Below are 6,000 nucleotides of genomic sequence, written 5' to 3'. Positions count from 1 at the left end.
ATTTGAAATGTACATTTGAAGTGTTTGTAACTTCTGATTTTTTTCTAAGATATTTGTAATATGTGTTTCTTTGAACTAGGCTTCTCCTCTAGTGTGGGTTTCCTTGGAAGTAAATTTAGTTTCCCATCATTAATCAGCAAATGAGTTGTTTATTTCCTATAGCTTCCTTGATTAAATGCAAGGACATTGGAATGATGAGTATCCCAGGAGAGAGGAGGAGTGGGAGAGAAGGAAGGAGGGAGAGAAAAAGTGAGGAAGGAAGGAGAAAACACAAAATAGTAGAATATGAAGTTGCTTGCTTTAAGAAATTCAAATCCAAGCCTACAAAAGGAGAAATGTCTGCTGTTTTCTCCCACTTTGTGGTCATGGAAGAGCTGAGTTGGCTTTCATCCAACTGGCAGGAGGAGACCTAAGCTCAGAAGAAACTCACGTGAAGAGGGTTAGTTTGTTGGTCCACAGGGGAAAGTTAGCAGCCAGGGAATGCACTGAGAGGGTCCAGACAATGGGGTGCTTCACTCAACCTTATGCAAGTTGTGAAAGTTCTGCATGGTCCTTCCTATGGCTTCATCCATGGTGACCAGTGGTCGGTGGCCCATGACCTTTTTGGCTCTCACAGCTGTAATAGTGGAATGCACTGGCCAATGCGACTGGCATTGGTATGAAAGTGGGCTGGAGCTGGATGACAGGACTGATCGCCATCACCGGGAGGGAAAGCAGGGGGGCCAGGTAGCAGGCCACCCAGTAGGGGATGTGGTACTTGGGGCCTTATAGTTGAGGCCTGTCAGGATGTGGGACAGGAATGTCCAGAAAGAGGTGACTTCATGGTTGATGATGTGAAGTGCCTTCTCACTAAGCCACATCTCAGGAGAGGTACTCTGCAGCCAAGATATGTCTGTGCACTGGGTTCTCCACAAAAGTGAGGTCCACCAAGTTCTCTCCGTTTCCAATCATAAACTTCACCTTGCCTTTCCCAGCCATCTTGATGAGGATGGGGATCAACTGGGGGTCTCTTGGCCTGAAAATGCCATGACGGCAGGTGGCCATGGCTAAGAAATGCCTCTCAGGATTGTTGATGCCCAGGACTACTCTCTCCTGTAAGACTTGGTCTCTGTGTAGTGGTCTGTGGGTTTCATGGGACAAGGGAGATCTTCAGTTCCATTTTTGATGTTGACACCCTCAAAGATGACACTGGTACTTCTGGTTAAAATGAGTTTTGAACCCCAGCCTCTGTGCAAGTTTCAATGGCGTTTTTTGTGCCAACGCAATTCACTCTATAAAAGAGTTTTTGTTGTTACTGGTTGGTGGGGGTGACACACAGTGGACAACTGTCCTATACCTTTAAGAGTTGGGTACAGATCCTATTAGCTACAGGGGTCGCCCAGAAAGAACTGCACCCAGGGATTGTGAAACCCTTGCTGCATATCAAATACATTGATAGAGTAGCTGGCTAGAAACTGCTCCACTGCGTGCTGCCCCAGGAATCCAGAGCTTACTATCACTGTGCATTTACTGGCCCTTCAAATAATGGTTATTCACTTCTCAGTCTCCCACCCATGGGAGCTCCTCTGGCCAGCCTCAGAGTGCTTTAAGCTTGCACCCAAAGACCTCCAGGTGCCAGTGCCACCCTTTACTCTGATGCAGTCATTTTGATGTCAAGGACCTTATTTTTCCATAAACAATTACCTTGATAATTAATTCTATTTTTCCAGAATAGAAATGTCTTTATTATCTTGTTCTTCTGACATTGAACCTAATGAACCTTCATTGTAAGCTATTAAATAAAATTTCTAAATAAAAATTTTAATGAAGAAGATTATAATTACCCACAATCCAGGAGTAATGGTTTTCAATATATTTGCAGAATGTCTTTCTAGTTTCTGTCGTTTTTCTCTTTCTCCACTTCTTTTCCTGCCCCATCCCTTTCTCTTTCCCTCCTCTTCACCTTCTAAAACAAAAATAACCTTCATATGTTGCATTTTTTTAGGACTTTCATTTTTCACTTACTACAGTTTGAACACATCCAAAAGCCAACTACATAATCATTTTTAATTTCCACAGAGTATTTTTTTATTGTATGTATCTAGACTATGTATCGAAATACTGTTGACCATTTAAGCTAATGTTATTTTGCACTACTCTAAACAACTCAGGTGTACAAATCCTTGCACCCTTTCCTTATAATATGTCTGATTATTTAGGTTAAATTTTCAGAAGTGACATTTATAGGTCAAAGTATCCACACGTTAAATACCATGATGCCTACTGTTAAACTGCCCTCCAAAATGTTGCACCTGGCATTGGGGTGCTATCATTTTTACTATCATTTTTATTATGTCTTTTTGTTTTTTATTATCAATTTTTTATTTGCCAATCTTATTTTCAGAAAAAACTAATTTAATTTGCGCTTATTGAATGGCTAGTGAAGTTGTATATTACTCATGTTTTAATGACTATATTTTTAAAATGATCTCATAATTATGTCCTACACATTCTCATTATCTATTTTCTCCCCTCTTTCTCTCTCTCTATTTTTAATTTTATATTTCTCTATTTGACTTAAAAGATTTATTACAATAATCTTTTGTCCTATGCACACAACAATTTTCTCTATTTGAAGTCTACCTTTCAATTACTTATTTTATTATATAACCTAAAATATTTCTCTTAATGATATCTGTATTGGTTTCATGTTTTAGAAAATTCACCCTTCACCATGATTTAAAAAATGGTGTAACCTAAAACATTCTTCTAGAGCCCTAAACCATAATACATGTAGTTTAAGTCAGATGCCTGGACAGAATTCCCTCTCTTGGGAGCACTTGTCTTTACTAGTATCTTTTTCCTTCCCAAATGTAATTTACCTATTATCCTTTTTTTTTTTTTTTTTATCATAGAATATCTTTTATTTTTTATTTTATTTTAAATTTAAATTTAAGTCAGATAACATACAGTATAGTCTTGGCTTCAGGAGTAGAACCCAGTGATTCATCTCTAACATAGGACACCAGTGCTCATCCCAACAAGTGCCCTTCTCAATGCCCATCACCCATTTAACCCATCCCCCACATACCGCCCACAGCAACCCTCAGTCTGTTCTCTGTATTTAAGAGTTTCTTATGATTTGCCTCCCTCTCTGTTTTTATCTTATTTTTCCTTCCCTTCCCCTCTGTTCATCTGTTGAGTTTCTCAGATTCCACATATGAGTGAAGTCATGTGATATCTGTCTTTCTCTGACTTCTGTCACTTAGCATAATACCCTCTGGTTCCATCCACATAGTTGCAAATGGCAAGATTTCATTCTTTTTCATCGCCAAGCAGTATTCCATTGTATCTATGTACCACATCTTCTTTATCCATTCATTAGTCAATGGACATTTGGGCTCTTTTCCATACTTTGGCTATTGTTTTTTTTTGTTTTTTGTTTTTTTTTTTTTTTTTTTTTTGTTTTTTTTTTTTTAATATATGAAATTTACTGTCAAATTGGTTTCCATACAACACCCAGTGCTCATCCCAAAAGGTGCCCTCCTCAATACCCATCACCCACCCTGCCCTCCCTCCCACCCTGCCCTCCCTCCCACCCCCCATCAACCCTCAGTTTGTTCTCAGTTTTTAACAGTCTCTAATGCTTTGGCTCTCTCCCACTCTAACCTCTTTTTTTTTTTTTTTTTTCCTTCCCCTCCCCCATGGGTTTCTGTTATGTTTCTCAGGATCCACATAAGAGTGAAACCATATGGTATCTGTCTTTCTCTGTATGGCTTATTTCACTTAGCATCACACTCTCCAGTTCCATCCATGTTGCTACAAAAGGCCATATTTCATTTTTTCTCATTGCCACGTAGTATTCCATTGTGTATATAAACCACAATTTCTTTATCCATTCATCAGTTGATGGACATTTAGGCTCTTTCCATAATTTGGCTATTGTTGAGAGTGCCGCTATAAACATTGGGGTACAGGTGCCCCTATGCATCAGTACTCCTGTATCCCTTGGATAAATTCCTAGCAGTGCTATTGCTGGGTCATAGGGTAGGTCTATTTTTAATTTTCTGAGGAACCTCCACACTGCTTTCCAGAGCGGCTGCACCAATTTGCATTCCCACCAACAGTGCAAGAGGGTTCCCGTTTCTCCACATCCTCTCCAGCATCTATAGTCTCCTGATTTCTTCATTTTGGCCACTCTGACTGGCGTGAGGTGGTATCTGAGTGTGGTTTTGATTTGTATTTCCCTGATAAGGAGCGACGTTGAACATCTTTTCATGTGCCTGTTGGCCATCCAGATGTCTTCTTTAGAGAAGTGTCTATTCATGTTTTCTGCCCATTTCTTCACTGGGTTATTTGTTTTTCGGGTGTGGAGTTTGATGAGCTCTTTATAGATTTTGGATACTAGCCCTTTGTCCGATGTGTCATTTGCAAATATCTTTTCCCATTCCGTTGGTTGCCTTTTAGTTTTGTTGGTTGTTTCCTTTGCTGTGCAGAAGCTTTTTATCTTCATAAGGTCCCAGTAGTTCACTTTTGCTTTTAATTCCCTTGCCTCTGGGGATGTGCCGAGTAAGAGATTGCTACGGCTGAGGTCAGAGAGGTCTTTTCCTGCTTTCTCCTCTAAGGTTTTGATGGTTTCCTGTCTCACATTCAGGTCCTTTATCCATTTTGAGTTTATTTTTGTGAATGGTGTGAGAAAGTGGTCTAGTTTCAACCTTCTGCATGTTGCTGTCCAGTTCTCCCAGCACCATTTGTTAAAGAGACTGTCTTTTTTCCATTGGATGTTCTTTCCTGCTTTGTCAAAGATGAGTTGGCCATACGTTTGTGGGTCTAGTTCTGGGGTTTCTATTCTATTCCATTGGTCTATGTGTCTGTTTTTATGCCAATACCATGCTGTCTTGATGATGACAGCTTTGTAGTAGAGGCTAAAGTCTGGGATTGTGATGCCTCCTGCTTTGGTCTTCTTCTTCAAAATTACTTTGGCTATTCGGGACCTTTTGTGGTTCCATATGAATTTTAGGATTGCTTGTTCTAGTTTCGAGAAGAATGCTGGTGCAATTTTGATTGGGATTGCATTGAATGTGTAGATAGCTTTGGGTAGTATTGACATTTTGACAATATTTATTCTTCCAATCCATGAGCAGGGAATGTCTTTCCATTTCTTTATATCTTCTTCAATTACCTGCATAAGCTTTCTATAGTTTTCAGCATACAGATCTTTTACCTCTTTGGTTAGATTTATTCCTAGGTATTTTATGCTTCTTGGTGCAATTGTGAATGGGATCAGGTTCTTCATTTGTCTTTCTGTTGCTTCATTGTTAGTGTATAAGAATGCAACTGATTTCTGCACATTGATTTTGTATCCTGCAACTTTGCTGAATTCATGTATCAGTTCTAGCAGACTTTTGGTGGAGTCTATCGGATTTTCCATGTATAATATCATGTCATCTGCAAAAAGCGAAAGCTTGACTTCATCTTTGCCAATTTTGATGCCTTTGATTTCCTTTTGTTGTCTGAATGCTGATGCTAGAACTTCCAGCACTATATTAAACAACAGCGGTGACAGTGGGCATCCCTGTCGTGTTCCTGATCTCAGGGAAAAAGCTCTCAGTTTTTCCCCGTTGAGGATGATGTTAGCTGTGGGCTTTTCATAAATGGCCTTTATGATCTTTAAGTATGTTCCTTCTATCCCGACTTTCTCAAGGGTTTTTATTAAGAAAGGGTGCTGGATTTTGTCAAAGGCCTTTTCTGCATCGATTGACAGGATCATATGGTTCTTCTCTTTTTTTTTGTTAATGTGATGTATCACGTTGATCGATTTGCGAATGTTGAACCAGCCCTGCATCCCAGGAATGAATCCCACTTGATCATGGTGAATAATTCTTTTTATATGCTGTTGAATATGATTTGCTAGTATCTTATTAAGAATTTTTGCATCCATATTCATCAGGGATATTGGCCTGTAGTTCTCTTTTTCTACTGGGTCTCTGTCTGGTTTAGGAATCAAAGTAATACTGGCTT

The 6,000-nt window shown here is 39.4% G+C and overlaps 1 pseudogene; it reads right to left on the bottom strand.

Moving 5' to 3' along the window:
* Positions 1 to 462: 462 nt before the first annotated feature.
* LOC109276513 (sterol-4-alpha-carboxylate 3-dehydrogenase, decarboxylating-like) overlaps positions 463 to 6,000 on the bottom strand; it is a 31,112-nt pseudogene continuing 25,574 nt past the window's right edge.

Source organism: Panthera pardus, unplaced genomic scaffold (genome assembly GCF_024362965.1).
Source record: "Panthera pardus isolate Hobbes unplaced genomic scaffold, ASM2436296v1 HiC_scaffold_15, whole genome shotgun sequence".
Classification (NCBI taxonomy): Eukaryota; Metazoa; Chordata; class Mammalia; order Carnivora; family Felidae; genus Panthera; species Panthera pardus.
Note: the sequence above shows the minus strand (reverse complement) of the source record. Positions and strands in the feature narration are given on the sequence as shown.